The sequence below is a fragment of the Astyanax mexicanus genome, chromosome 18 (genome assembly GCF_023375975.1).
Source record: "Astyanax mexicanus isolate ESR-SI-001 chromosome 18, AstMex3_surface, whole genome shotgun sequence".
Taxonomy (NCBI): domain Eukaryota; kingdom Metazoa; phylum Chordata; class Actinopteri; order Characiformes; family Acestrorhamphidae; genus Astyanax; species Astyanax mexicanus.
The window spans coordinates 26,591,163-26,611,926 of record NC_064425.1 but is presented as its reverse complement, the minus strand read 5'-3'; positions in this window follow the sequence as shown (position 1 = coordinate 26,611,926).

The window sequence follows — 20,764 nt, the reverse complement described above, 5'->3', positions numbered from 1 at the left end:
TACTGAGACTTGTAATACTGAAAAAAACCGGAAAAAAACAAATGCGTCTGGGAATGAAAATTAAACAAACCAAACCATACTCAAAAGAAAAATGTATATATAAACAAAACAACAGAATGGACAAAACAATAAAAAACTAATTTAAATCCATTAAAAACTCATTAAAAACAATCACAGGCTTTCTGCGCAGAATAATAAAAGTTTTGGTTAGTTTCAGTTTCAAATCATGAAAACAGCTTACCAAAACCTCAACCTATACTTTATTTTTGACAACATTTGATTAACTTACAGGTCCTTACTTATTTTTATTTTACTGAACTAAGTTTTATATTATTTATTGTCTCGCGCTGAATTCAGTTCAGCGCTGTGAAAGAAAGAGAGAGAGAGAGAGAAGCAGGGCATTTTGCCTGATTTCTCTTGGTTAATTATCAAAAACATTTGTTGGCTTTAGTGAAATTAATTACATGAAATTTACTGTACTTGTCCGACCTTATTTATTAAAACGTTTTTTTTAGAAGACAGAGGTTATTCTGCGCGCAATGCCGAGCGCGCTGCGCCAAGCACCACTTTGCGTCCCTGCGACATTGTAAAGCGCTGGAGAAGATTTTAATTAATGAATTAATATTTTTAATATTTTAATACATTTGCCCTGGTGATAAGAAACAAATGCTAACATATAGGTTTATATTTCTGTGTATTTCAAATGTTTTAAGTTTTATATAATTGACCGGCAGCACCAGACGCCGACAATGTGCTTTATTTTTCAGATATAAACGTGAAATTCAGTTAAATAATAGCAAAGTTAAATAAAATAAATTTATGTTTAGTCAAAGTTCTTTTCTCTTTTAATTTTTCATTTCGAAAACTCCAGCATTTGAGTGAGAATAAGCATCTGTTGAAATTCTTAAACAGCAGAATGCCTGTCTGCTATAATAAGTTACAGTTATTCAGTCTGTGTAATAAACATAAATAGAAATCCTTATAACTGACAGAAATAAATATAACTAATAATAATTTATAGTTAGAAGTGATGGTATAGGGGATTTTGGAGCGCAGGGTGATCAATCTCGCAAAGTTTTTTTTTTTCGCTGCCAAGATAGAAACAGGCCCTTTTTCTGCAGTGGGGGATGCTGGTCTTTCAAGAAGGGGAAGCTCAATTTCGGCCTACATCTTAACATATGTCGTTTTATTTATACAAAAATTATACTCTCCCTGAGAAGTGTTTTTTTTTTTTGTAAACAAAAGGCATTATTTTCAAGTTTTCACTACACAACAAAAAGGTACCCAATCTTTACATTGAACACTTACGTAAAAAAGACGCTATGACATGAATAAACATAAAAGGATCAGTAAAAAAAAAATTTGCAAAACCTTTAAAGTTGGTAAACGAAAAAATGCAGTTAAATTTAGTTCATTTTGGACAATTTTAATTTCCTTGAATAATCCTTTTATTAATTTAAATGATTTAAATTATTTTCAATAATAACACAATACTTACTACTGGCCCCTGTTCATTTATGTCCTGAGATAGTTTCATCAAGAGGAATGGCCATCAGTACATTTTATTTATTACAGCACTTCCAGTCAGCCAGCTCACTTCATCATACCAGGACAGCTAAAAAATACCTGTTACTTTTCCCCACCTTTTACACCAAATTAATCAGAAAAGCACCAGAAATAGAAGCTGGATTTGTCTCTAGTAGTTTTTAATAAAGAAAAGGCCGCTATAGGATTAGGAAAGTCTCAGGTTCAACTCAGAACAGAATGAAAATACTCCCATCACAGAGGTTTACACTAAAGATCGCTGATTCGCTCATTTCGCTGTCAATCAAAAAGGGACTCCGCCTCAGACAGATCATCCAATCATCATGCAGAAGCTGACTGTCCGGGCCGGCCGAAGCCAGCCCACTGCTCCATAGACCCCCAGAGACGCTGAGCGTCCTATGGGCGGGACAAAGCCCAGCATTTATCCAATGACTCCTCTCGTTTCGCCGCGCTTTGCTCCGCTATTGAAGTCTGTGGACGCTCAGCGTCTGCACTGTTTAAAGCAGCGCAGTGAAGCTGCGGGAATCAGTGAGAGGAAAGCCGCGGCGTTACCAGTGATAAGAAGCTGATTCTGATCTAAGTTCAGCGCGTTGTAGCGCTTATTTAATCAGTGACATGTACACACAACAGTATATATTTAATCACTTATTTTTTTACATTTTAGGGGAAGCTGAGCTTCCCTTGCAGTCTTAGAGCAATCGCCACTGTTTGTCTGTATGTGCGAAGTTCATTCAGCTGCTAAAGTAACGTGCAGTAAGGGAGTGTCAGAAATGGTAACGCGTTATGGTTACAGTCAGAGTAATTAGATTACTCGTTACTGAAAAAAGTAACAGCGTTAGTAACGCCCTTTATTTCAACGCCGTTACTACCATCGCTGGTCATAGATTGGTACTGTGTACGCTGTTGCTGATGTATCAGTGTGTTTGTGTGATGTCATGCTTCAGAACATGATATGAAGGGCCTCATTAGCTGGTAATTAGCCCTGGGCCTCGGAAAGTGTTAATCTGGCACTGGGTACAGGCATAGTCATGTCTCGCTGTTCCACATGGCAACAACACCTTCTGCTTAGCTTAACATTAGGCTAAGTTTAAATTGTTTACTTTCCCCTCGCTAGCACGGGCAAGTTCGTTTCCGCACTCTCTATCTGGTTGTTGGTTTTCAGTATTTTTTTTATTTGTATTTGTTTTACACCCGTTTTCGTTTTTTTTTGTTTTGTTTTGTTTTCCACCGTTTTCGGGATTTTATTTGTTTTCCACACGTTTTTGGGTTTTTGTTTGCCAGTTATTTACTAGAACACACCTCACTTCCAGACTGCCACACTCATGAGTTTATTCCTAAACTCTTTTTATGTTATTTAAACATATATCTATGAATAGCAAAATCAGATAAACTGATTCAGCAACTTAAGTGTTTTCTTAAGTTTTCCAGAGCTGTATTTAAGTTACATTTTTTGACTATATACACTACCAGTAAAACATTTTAGAACACTCACAGTTTTTAAAATACTTTTGGAAACTGGAGAACACTGGTACAGGCAGAGTCATGTCTGGCTGTTCCACATGGCAACAACACCTTCTGCTTAGTTTAACATTAGACTGAGTTTAAATTGTTTACTCTCCCCTCGCTCGAACGGCGCAAGTTCGTTTCCGCACTCTCAATCGGGTTGTTGTTTTTCACCCGATTTTCGAGTTTTTATCTGTATTTGTTTTACACCCGTTTTCTGTTTTTTTTTTGTTTTCCACCGTTTTCGGGTAAATTTTTTTCCACCCGTTTTGGAGTGAATTTTATTTTCCACCCGTTTTCGGGTAAATTTTGTTTTCCACCCGTTTTGGGGTAAATTTTATTTTCCACCCGTTTTCGGGTAAATTTAGTTTTCCACCCGTTTTGGGGGTAAATTTGGTTTACCACCCGTTTTCGGGTAAATTTTGTTTTCCACCCGTTTTCAGGTCATGTTTGTTTTCCACCCGTTTTCCGGTAAATTTCGTTTTCCACCCGTTTTGGGGTAAATTTTGTTTTCCACCTGTTTTCAGGTCATTTTTGTTTTCCACCCGTTTTCGGGAACATTTTATTTTCCACCCGTTTGTTGTTTGCCAGTTATTTACTATTTACTATGTCTGAGCAAAACATTGTTCAGTCGCTCTCAGAAATGGAGAGAAGGTGGCAAGAGAATGGTTGTCTTACTCCCCATCTACTGGAAATGTGTTTTGTTTTTTTTGCAAACTATTCAGTAAGGATTCGTCCGCTTTCACCCACGGATTCTCTGATTGGAAACATTCAGTTGACCGAGTTGAGATGCACGGGCCAGCCCCACAAAAAGGCTGTGCTTACTTGGCGTGAGCGCACGCAGGTGCTTGGGATCGATGCGGGGCTGCAGGTAGTGATGGGTCTGACGACCCTGAAACCTCGACACATGCGCCGAGCTGTCAAGGTGAAACCCGTGTCGGTGCGCATATCAAGTTAAGGAAAACCACGTGACCGATACACTTCCTGTATCGTTTGGTAGCGATGGGTCTGACGACACTGAAACTTCAGCGCATGCACCGAGCAAACAAGGCGAACCCCTGTGTCAGACCGCGTATCATTTTAAGGAAAACCACGTGACCGATGCATTTCTTCGCGCAGTTGCTTGCAATGACTTTCTTAGTCCAGCAGATGTCGCCATTAAGTGATACAGCAACACAGTTTCAACACAGTGTCGATACAGTTTGGGAAATGTGCCATACACCCAATGAGGCTTCATCTGCCCATCACTAGCTGCAGGATCAACTGAAAGATGAGGCGAATTACTGGAAAGAGGTATTGAGGAGAGTTGTGGCCTTAATCAATATTCTGTCAGAGCGTGGGCTTGCATTCCCGGGAGAAAATGAAACACTGGGCTCAGTGCACAACGGGAACTATTTGGGCATCTTAGCGTTGCTGGCCAAGTTTTACCCTTTTTTGAATGAACACTTAAAACGTTTTGGAAATAAGGGGCGGGGGACACCCTCCTATTTGTCATCGACTATATGCCAGGAGTTTATTGCACTCATAGGCCAAAAATGAAAATTACTGAGACTTGTAATACTGAAAAAAAACCGGAAAAAAACAAATGCGTCTGGGAATGAAAATTAAACAAACCAAACCATACTCAAAAGAAAAATGTATATATAAACAAAACAACAGAATGGACAAAACAATAAAAAACTAATTTAAATCCATTAAAAACTCATTAAAAACAATCACAGGCTTTCTGAGCAGAATAATAAAAGTTTTGGTTAGTTTCAGTTTCAAATCATGAAAACAGCTTACCAAAACCTCAACCTATACTTTATTTTTGACAACATTTGATTAACTTACAGGTCCTTACTTATTTTTATTTTACTGAACTAAGTTTTATATTATTTATTGTCTCGCGCTGAATTCAGTTCAGCGCTGTGAAAGAAAAAGAGAGAGAGAGAGGCGCAGGGCATTTTGCCTGATTTCTCTTGGTTAATTATCAAAAACATTTGTTGGCTTTAGTGAAATTAATTACATGAATTTTACTGTACTTGTCCGACCTTATTTATTAAAACGTTTTTTTTAGAAGACAGAGGTTATTCTGCGCGCAATGCCGAGCGCGCTGCGCCAAGCACCACTTTGCGTCCCTGCGACATTTTAAAGCGCTGGAGAAGATTTTAATTAATGAATTAATATTTTTAATATTTTAATAAATTTGCCCTGGTGATAAGAAACAAATGCTAACATATAGGTTTACATTTCTGTGTATTTCAAATGTTTTAAGTTTTATATAATTGACTGGCAGCACCAGACGCCGACAATGTGCTTTATTTTTCAGATATAAACGTGAAATTCAGTTAAATAATAGCAAAGTTAAATAAAATAAATTTATGTTTAGTCAAAGTTCTTTTCTCTTTTAATTTTTCATTTCGAAAACTCCAGCATTTGAGTGAGAATAAGCATCTGTTGAAATTCTTAAACAGAAGAATGCCTATCTGCTATAATAAGTTACAGTTATTCAGTCTGTTTAATAAACATAAATAGAAATCCTTATAACTGACAGAAATAAATATAACTAATAATAATTTATAGTTAGACGTGATGGTATAGGGGATTTTGGAGCGCAGGGTGATCAATCTCGCAAAGTTTTTTTTTTTCGCTGCCAAGATAGAAACAGGCCCTTTGTCTGCAGTGGGGGATGCTGGTCTTTCAAGAAGGGGAAGCTCAATTTCGGCCTACATCTTAACATATGTCGTTTTATTTATACAAAAATTATACTCTCCCTGAGAAATGTTTTTTTTTTGTAAACAAAAGGCATTATTTTCAAGTTTTCACTACACAACAAAAAGGTACCCAATCTTTACATTGAACACTTACAAAAAAAGACGCTATGACATGAATAAACATAAAATGATCAGTAAAAAAAATTTCGCAAAACCTTTAAAGTTGGTAAACGAAAAAATGCAGTTAAATTTAGTTCATTTTTGGACAATTTTAATTTCCTTGAATAATCCTTTTATTAATTTAAATGATTTAAATTATTTTCAATAATAACACAATACTTACTACTGGCCCCTGTTCATTTATGTCCTGAGATAGTTTCATCAAGAGGAATGGCCATCAGTACATTTTATTTATTACAGCACTTCCAGTCAGCCAGCTCACTTCATCATACCAGGACAGCTAAAAAATACCTGTTACTTTTCCCCACCTTTTACACCAAATTAATCAGAAAAGCACCAGAAATAGAAGCTGGATTTGTCTCTAGTAGTTTTTAATAAAGAAAAGGCCGCTATAGGATTAGGAAAGTCTCAGGTTCAACTCAGAACAGAATGAAAATACTCCCATCACAGAGGTTTACACTAAAGATCGCTGATTCGCTCATTTCGCTGTCAATCAAAAAGGGACTCCGCCTCAGACAGATCATCCAATCATCATGCAGAAGCTGAGCGTCCGGGCCGGCCGAAGCCAGCCCACTGCTCCATAGACCCCCAGAGACGCTGAGCGTCCGATGGGCGGGACAAAGCCCAGCATTTATCCAATGACTCCTCTCGTTTCGCCGCGCTTTGCTCCGCTATTGAAGTCTGTGGACGCTCAGCGTCTGCACTGTTTAAAGCAGCGCAGTGAAGCTGCGGGAATCAGTGAGAGGAAAGCCGCGGCGTTACCAGTGATAAGAAGCTGATTCTGATCTAAGTTCAGCGCGTTGTAGCGCTTATTTAATCAGTGACATGTACACACAACAGTATATATTTAATCACTTATTTTTTTACATTTTAGGGGAAGCTGAGCTTCCCTTGCAGTCTTAGAGCAATCGCCACTGTTTGTCTGTATGTGCGAAGTTCATTCAGCTGCTAAAGTAACGTGCAGTAAGGGAGTGTCAGAAATGGTAACGCGTTATGGTTACAGTCAGAGTAATTAGTTAGATTACTCGTTACTGAAAAAAGTAACAGCGTTAGTAACGCCCTTTATTTCAACGCCGTTACTACCATCGCTGGTCATAGATTGGTACTGTGTACGCTGTTGCTGATGTATCAGTGTGTTTGTGTGATGTCATGCTTCAGAACATGATATGAAGGGCCTCATTAGCTGGTAATTAGCCCTGGGCCTCGGAAAGTGTTGATCTGGCACTGGGTACAGGCATAGTCATGTCTGGCTGTTCCACATGGCAACAACACCTTCTGCTTAGCTTAACATTAGGCTAAGTTTAAATTGTTTACTTTCCCCTCGCTAGCACGGGCAAGTTCGTTTCCGCACTCTCTATCTGGTTGTTGGTTTTCAGTATTTTTTTTATTTGTATTTGTTTTACACCCGTTTTCGTTTTTTTTTTTTTTTTTCCACCGTTTTCGGGATTTTATTTGTTTTCCACACGTTTTTGGGTTTTTGTTTGCCAGTTATTTACTAGAACACACCTCACTTCCAGACTGCCACACTCATGAGTTTATTCCTAAACTCTTTTTATGTTATTTAAACATATATCTATGAATAGCAAAATCAGATAAACTGATTCAGCAACTTAAGTGTTTTCTTAAGTTTTCCAGAGCTGTATTTAAATTATATTTTTTGACTATATACACTACCAGTAAAACATTTTAGAACACTCACAGTTTTTAAAATACTTTTGGAAACTGGAGAACACTGGTACAGGCAGAGTCATGTCTGGCTGTTCCACATGGCAACAACACCTTCTGCTTAGTTTAACATTAGACTGAGTTTAAATTGTTTACTCTCCCCTCGCTCGAACGGCGTAAGTTCGTTTCCGCACTCTCAATCGGGTTGTTGTTTTTCACCCGATTTTCGAGTTTTTATCTGTATTTGTTTTACACCCGTTTTCTGTTTTTTTTTTTCCACCGTTTTCGGGTAATTTATTTTTCTACCCGTTTTGGGGTGAATTTTATTTTCCACCCGTTTTCGGGAAAAGTTTGTTTTCCACCCGTTTTGGGGTAAATTTTGTTTTCCACCCGTTTTCGGGAAAATTTTGTTTTCCACCCGTTTTGGGGTAAATTTTATTTTCCACCCGTTTTCGGGTAAATTTTGTTTTCCACCCGTTTTGGGGTAAATTTGGTTTACCACCCGTTTTCAGGTAAATTTTGTTTTCCACCCGTTTTCAGGTCATGTTTGTTTTCCACCCGTTTTCGGGTAAATTTTGTTTTCCACCCGTTTTGGGGTAAATTTTGTTTTCCACCCGTTTTCAGGTCATTTTTGTTTTCCACCCGTTTTCGGGAACATTTTATTTTCCACCCGTTTGTTGTTTGCCAGTTATTTACTATTTACTATGTCTGAGCAAAACATTGTTCAGTCGCTCTCAGAAATGGAGAGAAGGTGGCAAGAGAATGGTTGTCTTACTCCCCATCTACTGGAAATGTGTTTTGTTTTTTTTGCAAACTATTCAGTAAGGATTCGTCCGCTTTCACCCACGGATTCTCTGATTGGAAACATTCAGTTGACCGAGTTGAGATGCACGGGCCAGCCCCACAAAAAGGCTGTGCTTACTTGGCGTGAGCGCACGCAGGTGCTTGGGATCGATGCAGGGCTGCAGGTAGTGATGGGTCTGACGACCCTGAAACCTCGACACATGCGCCGAGCTGTCAAGGCGAAACCTACGGTGGCCGAGAAAGCCCAACGCAGTGCAAATTGAAAAGCGCTGCAAAAGCACAAAACACATCCATCAAAATTACAACACAGGCGCAACAAATAGAAAAACGCGCTGCAAATAGAAAAACGCGCTGCAAATAGAAAAACGCGCTGCAAATAGAACCACAACACAACGGAAGTGAGTCACAACACAACGGAATTTTCCCGGGGGACCTTAAAAGATGCTGTACCAGCTAAGCTGCGTCTTCAGTAACGTCTCGGACTTCACTATGTGTAGAAAGGACAATAAGTGGCAAACAAGGCGTTTTGTGAAGCAGAACTTTTAATAATATGCACACAACCGTGGTAATCACAGGTAATAAACATAACTTACTTTTCAGAAGCTTGTTTGCCACTTATTGTCCTTTGTATACAGCTGGTACAGCATCTTTTAAGGTCCCCCGGGAAAATTCCGTTGTGTTGTGACTCACTTCCGTTGTGTTGTGGTTCTATTTGCAGCGCGTTTTTCTATTTGCTGCGCCTGTGTTGTAATTTTGATGGATGTGTTTTGTGCTTTTGCAGCGCTTTTCTATTTGCACTGCGCTGGGCTTTCTCGGCCACCGTAGAAACCCGTGTCGGTGCGCGTATCAAGTTAAGGAAAACCACGTGACCGATACACTTCCTGTATCGTTTGGTAGCGATGGGTCTGACGACACTGAAACTTCAGCGCATGCACCGAGCAAACAAGGCGAACCCCTGTGTCAGACCGCGTATCATTTTAAGGAAAACCACGTGACCGATGCATTTCTTCGCACAGTTGCTTGCAATGACTTTCTTAGTCCAGCAGATGTCGCCATTAAGTGATACAGCAACACAGTTTCAACACAGTGTCGATACAGTTTGGGAAATGTGCCATACACCCAATGAGGCTTCATCTGCCCATCACTAGCTGCAGGATCAACTGAAAGATGAGGCGAATTACTGGAAAGAGGTATTGAGGAGAGTTGTGGCCTTAATCAATATTCTGTCAGAGCGTGGGCTTGCATTCCGGGGAGAAAATGAAACACTGGGCTCAGTGCACAACGGGAACTATTTGGGCATCTTAGCGTTGCTGGCCAAGTTTTACCCTTTTTTGAATGAACACTTAAAACGTTTTGGAAATAAGGGGCGGGGGACACCCTCCTATTTGTCATCGACTATATGCCAGGAGTTTATTGCACTCATAGGCCAAAAATGAAAATTACTGAGACTTGTAATACTGAAAAAAACCGGAAAAAAACAAATGCGTCTGGGAATGAAAATTAAACAAACCAAACCATACTCAAAAGAAAAATGTATATATAAACAAGACAACAGAATAGACAAAACAATAAAAAACTAATTTAAATCCATTAAAAACTCATTAAAAACAATCACAGGCTTTCTCAGCACAATAATAAAAGTTTTGGTTAGTTTCAGTTTCAAATCATGAAAACAGCTTACCAAAACCTCAACCTATACTTTATTTTTGACAACATTTGATTAACTTACAGGTCCTTACTTATTTTTATTTTACTGAACTAAGTTTTATATTATTTATTGTCTCGCGCTGAATTCAGTTCAGCGCTGTGAAAGAAAAAGAGAGAGAGAGAGGCGCAGGGCATTTTGCCTGATTTCTCTTGGTTAATTATCAAAAACATTTGTTGGCTTTAGTGAAATTAATTACATGAATTTTACTGTACTTGTCCGACCTTATTTATTAAAACGTTTTTTTTAGAAGACAGAGGTTATTCTGCGCGCAATGCCGAGCGCGCTGCGCCAAGCACCACTTTGCGTCCCTGCGACATTTTAAAGCGCTGGAGAAGATTTTAATTAATGAATTAATATTTTTAATATTTTAATAAATTTGCCCTGGTGATAAGAAACAAATGCTAACATATAGGTTTATATTTCTGTGTATTTCAAATGTTTTAAGTTTTATATAATTGACTGGCAGCACCAGACGCCGACAATGTGCTTTATTTTTCAGATATAAACGTGAAATTCAGTTAAATAATAGCAAAGTTAAATAAAATAAATTTATGTTTAGTCAAAGTTCTTTTCTCTTTTAATTTTTCATTTCGAAAACTCCAGCATTTGAGTGAGAATAAGCATCTGTTGAAATTCTTAAACAGAAGAATGCCTATCTGCTATAATAAGTTACAGTTATTCAGTCTGTTTAATAAACATAAATAGAAATCCTTATAACTGACAGAAATAAATATAACTAATAATAATTTATAGTTAGACGTGATGGTATAGGGGATTTTGGAGCGCAGGGTGATCAATCTCGCAAAGTTTTTTTTTTTCGCTGCCAAGATAGAAACAGGCCCTTTGTCTGCAGTGGGGGATGCTGGTCTTTCAAGAAGGGGAAGCTCAATTTCGGCCTACATCTTAACATATGTCGTTTTATTTATACAAAAATTATACTCTCCCTGAGAAATGTTTTTTTTTTGTAAACAAAAGGCATTATTTTCAAGTTTTCACTACACAACAAAAAGGTACCCAATCTTTACATTGAACACTTACAAAAAAAGACGCTATGACATGAATAAACATAAAATGATCAGTAAAAAAAATTTCGCAAAACCTTTAAAGTTGGTAAACGAAAAAATGCAGTTAAATTTAGTTCATTTTTGGACAATTTTAATTTCCTTGAATAATCCTTTTATTAATTTAAATGATTTAAATTATTTTCAATAATAACACAATACTTACTACTGGCCCCTGTTCATTTATGTCCTGAGATAGTTTCATCAAGAGGAATGGCCATCAGTACATTTTATTTATTACAGCACTTCCAGTCAGCCAGCTCACTTCATCATACCAGGACAGCTAAAAAATACCTGTTACTTTTCCCCACCTTTTACACCAAATTAATCAGAAAAGCACCAGAAATAGAAGCTGGATTTGTCTCTAGTAGTTTTTAATAAAGAAAAGGCCGCTATAGGATTAGGAAAGTCTCAGGTTCAACTCAGAACAGAATGAAAATACTCCCATCACAGAGGTTTACACTAAAGATCGCTGATTCGCTCATTTCGCTGTCAATCAAAAAGGGACTCCGCCTCAGACAGATCATCCAATCATCATGCAGAAGCTGAGCGTCCGGGCCGGCCGAAGCCAGCCCACTGCTCCATAGACCCCCAGAGACGCTGAGCGTCCGATGGGCGGGACAAAGCCCAGCATTTATCCAATGACTCCTCTCGTTTCGCCGCGCTTTGCTCCGCTATTGAAGTCTGTGGACGCTCAGCGTCTGCACTGTTTAAAGCAGCGCAGTGAAGCTGCGGGAATCAGTGAGAGGAAAGCCGCGGCGTTACCAGTGATAAGAAGCTGATTCTGATCTAAGTTCAGCGCGTTGTAGCGCTTATTTAATCAGTGACATGTACACACAACAGTATATATTTAATCACTTATTTTTTTACATTTTAGGGGAAGCTGAGCTTCCCTTGCAGTCTTAGAGCAATCGCCACTGTTTGTCTGTATGTGCGAAGTTCATTCAGCTGCTAAAGTAACGTGCAGTAAGGGAGTGTCAGAAATGGTAACGCGTTATGGTTACAGTCAGAGTAATTAGTTAGATTACTCGTTACTGAAAAAAGTAACAGCGTTAGTAACGCCCTTTATTTCAACGCCGTTACTACCATCGCTGGTCATAGATTGGTACTGTGTACGCTGTTGCTGATGTATCAGTGTGTTTGTGTGATGTCATGCTTCAGAACATGATATGAAGGGCCTCATTAGCTGGTAATTAGCCCTGGGCCTCGGAAAGTGTTAATCTGGCACTGGGTACAGGCATAGTCATGTCTGGCTGTTCCACATGGCAACAACACCTTCTGCTTAGCTTAACATTAGGCTAAGTTTAAATTGTTTACTTTCCCCTCGCTAGCACGGGCAAGTTCGTTTCCGCACTCTCTATCTGGTTGTTGGTTTTCAGTATTTTTTTTATTTGTATTTGTTTTACACCCGTTTTCGTTTTTTTTTTTTTGTTTGTTTTCCACCGTTTTCGGGATTTTATTTGTTTTCCACACGTTTTTGGGTTTTTGTTTGCCAGTTATTTACTAGAACACACCTCACTTCCAGACTGCCACACTCATGAGTTTATTCCTAAACTCTTTTTATGTTATTTAAACATATATCTATGAATAGCAAAATCAGATAAACTGATTCAGCAACTTAAGTGTTTTCTTAAGTTTTCCAGAGCTGTATTTAAATTATATTTTTTGACTATATACACTACCAGTAAAACATTTTAGAACACTCACAGTTTTTAAAATACTTTTGGAAACTGGAGAACACTGGTACAGGCAGAGTCATGTCTGGCTGTTCCACATGGCAACAACACCTTCTGCTAAGTTTAACATTAGACTGAGTTTAAATTGTTTACTCTCCCCTCGCTCGAACGGCGCAAGTTCGTTTCCGCACTCTCAATCGGGTTGTTGTTTTTCACCCGATTTTCGAGTTTTTATCTGTATTTGTTTTACACCCGTTTTCTGTTTTTTTTTTTTCCACCGTTTTCGGGTAATTTTTTTTTCTACCCATTTTGGGGTGAATTTTATTTTCCACCTGTTTTCGGGAAAATTTTGTTTTCCACCCGTTTTGGGGTAAATTTTGTTTTCCACCCGTTTTCGGGTAAATTTTGTTTTCCACCCGTTTTGGGGTAAATTTGGTTTACCACCCGTTTTCGGGTAAATTTTATTTTCCACCCGTTTTCGGGAAAATTTTGTTTTCCACCCGTTTTCGGGAACATTTTGTTTTCCACCCGTTTTGGGGTAAATTTGGTTTACCACTCGTTTTCGGGTAAATTTTGTTTTCCACCCGTTTTCAGGTCATGTTTGTTTTCCACCCGTTTTCGGGAACATTTTATTTTCCACCCGTTTGTTGTTTGCCAGTTATTTACTATTTACTATGTCTGAGCAAAACATTGTTCAGTCGCTCTCAGAAATGGAGAGAAGGTGGCAAGAGAATGGTTGTCTTACTCCCCATCTACTGGAAATGTGTTTTGTTTTTTTTGCAAACTATTCAGTAAGGATTCGTCCGCTTTCACCCACGGATTCTCTGATTGGAAACATTCAGTTGACCGAGTTGAGATGCACGGGCCAGCCCCACAAAAAGGCTGTGCTTACTTGGCGTGAGCGCACGCAGGTGCTTGGGATCGATGCGGGGCTGCAGGTAGTGATGGGTCTGACGACCCTGAAACCTCGACACATGCGCCGAGCTGTCAAGGCGAAACCCCGTGTCGGTGCGCGTATCAAGTTAAGGAAAACCACGTGACCGATACACTTCCTGTATCGTTTGGTAGCGATGGGTCTGACGACACTGAAACTTCAGCGCATGCACCGAGCAAACAAGGCGAACCCCTGTGTCAGACCGCGTATCATTTTAAGGAAAACCACGTGACCGATGCATTTCTTCGCACAGTTGCTTGCAATGACTTTCTTAGTCCAGCAGATGTCGCCATTAAGTGATACAGCAACACAGTTTCAACACAGTGTCGATACAGTTTGGGAAATGTGCCATACACCCAATGAGGCTTCATCTGCCCATCACTAGCTGCAGGATCAACTGAAAGATGAGGCGAATTACTGGAAAGAGGTATTGAGGAGAGTTGTGGCCTTAATCAATATTCTGTCAGAGCGTGGGCTTGCATTCCGGGGAGAAAATGAAACACTGGGCTCAGTGCACAACGGGAACTATTTGGGCATCTTAGTTGCTGGCCAAGTTTTACCCTTTTTTGAATGAACACTTAAAAGGTTTTGGAAATAAGGGGCGGGGGACACCCTCCTATTTGTCATCGACTATATGCCAGGAGTTTATTGCACTCATAGGCCAAAAATGAAAATTACTGAGACTTGTAATACTGAAAAAACCCGGAAAAAAAAACAAATGCGTCTGGGAATGAAAATTAAACAAACCAAACCATACTCAAAAGAAAAATGTATATATAAACAAAACAACAGAATGGACAAAACAATAAAAAACTAATTTAAATCCATTAAAAACTCATTAAAAACAATCACAGGCTTTCTGAGCAGAATAATAAAAGTTTTGGTTAGTTTCAGTTTCAAATCATGAAAACAGCTTACCAAAACCTCAACCTATACTTTATTTTTGACAACATTTGATTAACTTACAGGTCCTTACTTATTTTTATTTTACTGAACTAAGTTTTATTTTATTTTTTGCCTCGCGCTGAATTCAGTTCAGCGCTGTGAAAGAAAAAGAGAGAGAGAGAGGCGCAGGGCATTTTGCCTGATTTCTCTTGGTTAATTATCAAAAACATTTGTTGGCTTTAGTGAAATTAATTACATGAAATGTACTGTACTTGTCCGACCTTATTTATTAAAACGTTTTTTTTAGAAGACAGAGGTTATTCTGCGCGCAATGCCGAGCGCGCTGCGCCAAGCACCACTTTGCGTCCCTGCCACATTTTAAAGCGCTGGAGAAGATTTTAATTAATGAATTAATATATTTAATATTTTAATAAACACTGTAAAAAGTGTAGCCCTGCTCAAATTAAAAAAATTGATGTCCATTTGTTGCATCTAAACTATTTGACTTCACTCAATCTAAATAAAGTCAATTGTTACAACCTGATTATTTTATTTTGACATAAACCATATTACTTCACTCGACCCAATATTAATTATTCACCTTGATCCAAGTTAAATTCTTTACATTTCAGTTTCGGAACCAAACTAATACATTTAAATTGATCCGAACTTTAAAAAAAAACATGGCAGCATATTCAGAAGTTCCAGAAGTTACTGTGGCATGGAAGAGGACGGATTACCAGCGAGATTCGTTTCAGTGCTCTCTTGCTCTTTTTATTTTGCTCTGAGGAGGACACTAAGAGCTGGATTTACATGGGATTCCACTTTTGAAAGTAAAACTAACTACAGCTCCAACGCAGCTAAACCCACTCCCACACACAGAAAACACACAAAGGGTGAGGCACAAAACAACCACATAACTGATAACTACATGAATAATACTAGAACAGTGATAATAAAACATGACATGAAACTCTGGGATAAACAGTAACATAAACACGCAGAAAAACACCCACTTCCCCCAACAGGGTGAGCTCCCATAATTCCTTCCGCCCCCCCTCCAGTCCCGACGCCACAATACCATAAGCATGCGTTGCTATCTCGCGAGCGCGTTCAGGCACTTTCTCCCTCTCTCATTCTCTCTCTCGCGAGCGCGTTCAGGCACTTTCTCCCTCTCTCCCTCAGTGCTCTGAAGCACTTCTCTACAACTTCTCCCGTGCTCCACAGTGCGCATGCGCAATTCATGTTTGATTCAAATTAAAAATATTACATCCTTATCTCTTTTCTTCGAGTATGATTCCAGTGGAACCAAAACATTTGGTTTATTTCCTTCAGAATTGTAATTAATTTAGTCTGAATCAAAATTGACACATCAAAATTCAAAAAGGTTGAGTTTCACAATAAAGTCAATAATTGTACTATGTGTTCAATCATATTTATTAGCTTGAATGAACAGCTCCATGCTTCACTTTTTACAGTGAATTTGCCCTGGTGATAAGAAACGAATGCTAACATACAGCTTTATTTCTGTGTATTTCAAATGTTTTAAGTTTTATATAATTGTCAGGCAGCACCAGACGCCGACAATGTGCTTTATTTTTCAGATATAAACGTGAAATTCAGTTAAATAATAGCAAAGTTAAATAAAATAAATTTGTTTAGTCAAAGTTCTTTTCTCTTTTAATTTTTAATTTCAAAAACTCTAGCATTTGAGTGAGAATAAGCATCTGTTGAAATTCTTAAACAGCAGAATGCCTGTCTGCTATAATAAGTTACAGTTATTTAGTCTGTGTCATAAACCTTATAACCTTAAATCCTTATAACTGACAGAAATAAATATAACTAATAATAATTTATAGTTACAAGTGATGGTATAGGGGATTTTGGAGCGCAGGGTGATCAATCGCGCAAAGCTTTTTTTCTGCTGCCAAGATAGAAACAGGCCAGAAATTTACCTGAACACACATCATTTCCAGACCACCACGCCCATCCACGTTATTATATTCCAAAAGTCCAACGCTATTTTAAGGACGCGTGCAAAGCGTAAAAATAGACTGTTGAGGGGTGGCAACGCGCCACTACACGCCTTGTGCAGGGTGTACCATAGGGCCCTTTGTCTGTATGTGCGAAGTTCATTGGCGTTATAGTTACAGTCAGAGTAATTAGTTAGATTACTTGTTACTGAAAAAAGTAACAGCGTTAGTAACGCCCTTTATTTCAACGCTGTTACTACCATCGCTGGTCATAGATTGGTACTGTGTAAGCTGTTGCTGATGTATCAGTGTGTTTGTGTGATGTCATGCTTCAGAACATGATATGAAGGGCCTCATTAGCTGTTAATTAGCCCTGGGCCTCGGAAAGTGTTAATCTGGCACTGGGTACAGGCAGAGTCATGTCTGGCTGTTCCACATGGCAACAACACCTTCTGCTTAGTTTAACATTAGACTGAGTTTAAATTGTTTACTCTCCCCTCTCCAACAGCGCAAGTTCGTTTCCGCACTCTCAATCGGGTTGTTGTTTTTCACCCGATTTTCGAGTTTTCATTTGTATTTGTTTTACACCCGTTTTCATTTTTTTTTTGTTTTCCACCATTTTCGGGTTATTTTTTTTTTTTTCACCCGTTTTCGGGTAATTTTTTTTCCACTCGTTTTGGGGATTTTCTTTGTTCTCCACCGTTTTCGGGATTTTATTTTTTTCCACACCCGTTTTCGGGTAAATTTTGTTATCCACACGTTTTCTTTTTTTTTTTTTTTTTCACCGTTTTCGGGATTTTATTGTAATTTCTACCCATTTTCGTTTTCTTTGTTTTCCACTCGTTTTCGGGCTATTTTTTTCCTACCCGTTTTCAGGTATTTTTTCCCCAACCATTTTCTGGTATGTTTTCCCCACCCGTTTTCGGGTCATTTTTGTTTTCCATTTTGTTTATTTTCCACCCGTTTTGGGGTTACTTTTATTTTCCACTCGTTTTCGGGTAATTTTTGTTTTCCAACCGTTTTTTGTTTGCCAGTTATTTACTAAAACACACCTCACTTCCAGATCGCCATACTCATGAGTTTAGATATGTTCCTAAACTCTTTTTACGTTATTTAAACATACCTATGAATAGCAAAATCAGAGAAACTGATTCAGAAACTTAAGTGTTTTCTTAATTTTTCCAGAGCTGTATTTAAATTATATATTTTTGACTATATACACTACCAGTAAAACATTTTAGAACACTCACAGTTTTTAAAATACTTTCGGAAACTGGAGAACACTGGTACAGGCAGAGTCATGTCTGGCTGTTCCACATGGCAACAACACCTTCTGCTTAGTTTAACATTAGACTGAGTTTAAATTGTTTACTCTCCCCTCGCTCGAACAGCGGAAGTTTGTTTCCGCACTCTCAATCGGGTTGTTGTTTTTCACCCATTTTCGAGTTTTTATTTGTATTTGTTTTAAACCCGTTTTCGGGTTTTTTTGTTTTCCACCGTTTTTGGGATTTTTTTCCCCACCCGTTTTCGGCTTTTTTGTTTTCCACCCGTTTTCTTATTTTTTTCCCACCCATTTTCGTGTCATTTTTCCACCCGTTTTGGGGATTTACTTTTGTTCCAGCCGTTTTAGGGTTACTTTTATTTTCCAACCGTTTTCAGGTCATTTTTGTTTTCCACCCGTTTTGGAGATATTATTATTTTCCACCTGTTTTGGGGATTTTATTTGTTCTCCACCCGTTTTCGTTTTTTTTTTCTTTTCCACTCGTTTTTGGGTTTTTGTTTGCCAGTTATTTACTAGAACACACCTCACTTCCAGACCGCCACACTTATGAGTTTAGATTTGTTTTTAAACTCTTTTTATGTCATTTAAACATATACCTATGAATATCTGTAAAAAATGGTACTGGTGCTTATGATAACAATTGCTAAATTATTACTATATTAATGACAATTGCTAAATAACTAATATTTCAAAAACAATTGCTAAATAATTACTTAATCAATGTTTAGTTAACTCTTAATTTCTAAATAATTACTTAATCATTATTTAGTTAACACTTATATACTAAGAATAATGTGTTTGCATTAATGCTTAGCAGTTACTTACAAAACAGGGCCTGCCAGTAAAACTCTTTGTAACATTTTCATGTATAATGGGAGGTTCTGTACTTGTGACAGAGAAGTCAGGGAGTCAGTCAAGGGTATAACATTGAATTTCCTTAATAAAATGTGTACTCAATGTTTTCTAATTACTATCAGAGATATGGAGTGACTTTTAGGCCGCAGCTGGGCGAGTAGATAACCATATTGTCTTAGCAACGACACGAATTTGGGTTAAGCAATGCTAGCAAGAGAACATATGCTTGATACAATTTTACACAAACAAGTATTGGTAACGAGTCAGTTAAAATCAGTTCTCGGGGACTCAGGCCGGGTGTCTTCACACTTGTGAGGGAGGGGTTTGGTCTTTAAATGCTTGTGTCTGTGAAATATTCTTTGAACTCTTTTCTTGATTTTGGAAGATGTTCCCAGGGATCCCTGCTTTAATAAATTGTTAATTTTGCTGATAATCAAGTATCCTGTCTCTCTATACTTTATTTCTACTTCGGGCTTCCATCAAAAGAATCCAGGGGGAACACACTGAAAACGGCACAGTAAGGGGTAGTGCGATTTTCTCAACACAGCAAAATCTGAGAAACTGATTCAGCAACTACAACAACTACAACAAGTGTTTTCTTAATTTTGCCAGAGCTGTATTTTAATTATATATTTTTGTCTATATACACTACCATTAAAATATTTTAGAACACTCACAGTTTTGTTTAATTTAGTTTTGCCATTCAAGCTTTTCAGTTCTAGTTAATAACATGAAATGGGTCAAAAGACCATGAACGTAAATGATACAAACATTAGCAATCAATTTTGAAAAAAAAAAAACCTAAAAGTTTTAATAGAATAGAGAAAATTCTATACTGTAACTAACAAAAAAATATATTGTAAAAAATGGAGGGTGGAGGTGTTGTTTTTTTTTTAGAAAACTTTTAGGAACTGGTTAACAACTTACAGCTGGTTTGTAGCAAAGGAAATAAACAGAGCTTTGGAAATTGATACAAAACAAACATAACTACAGTATATACCACAATATCTAAAAAAAACACAAACACAGATAACTCTGTAACTATTAAAAGTATAAGTCTTTTCTTTAGAGGAATTACAAATGAAGCCAGAGAGCACTACTTTTACTTACACCTTCAAAAGTAGTAGCGAACCGTGACTCTGAAACCTCGACCCTGTACTCCATTTTCCCACCATGCTGAACTCACAAGAATGCCTATTGGCCGAAATAAATGTTGCTCATTTTATTTCTCCCTTTAAAATAATATTTTTAGTTTTAAGTCTATTTTATAATTCATAATTTAAACGCTCCTGTCATGTTTGGGTCAAATCTGACCGATTTACAACTTAAAACACTCATAAATATTGTGTTTTACATCTGCTTGGCCTTATGATATCCTCCACACTATGCACTTGAACACATACAAGTGATGATCATCTCTTTCATTGAATTTTGAGTGTTTTACTTAACGTTGTTACACCTGTGGTGTTCCCGGCATATGAAATGAATGGGTATCCAGAATATATTCATTCATCAGACAGAAAACATCCCCATACACACCACCCCAACCAGGGCCGCTGCTAAGGTTTTGGAGGCCCTAAGCATAACTGGTCAGAGAACACATCCAAGCATGTAATATAGAAAGAGGAACCAGATATAACAGGAATGACTCAATTGAGCCTCGTTGCTATATGGGACTGGTCTGACATTTGCATGCCCCTGTGTGGTCTGGCACATAGTGACACGGCACATGTGAAGAGTCCGATGACATTTAATATGTCCCATGAAAGCTAAGGAATGCTGCACTGACCTGTTTGGGCCTCCTGGATTAAATGACGAATTCAAATAATTCAAACAAATTTTTGCCAGTTGCTTGTCTGTTCGCAGACAATTCTAGCCAGACACCGGTGGTCACGATCATTTACAGCTACTGCACTGTCCACTATGGGTGGTAATTTTTGGCACCCACCCATCAGGCCTCTCCAAAATTTACATCTCTTTGCCATGAGGATGCTGGA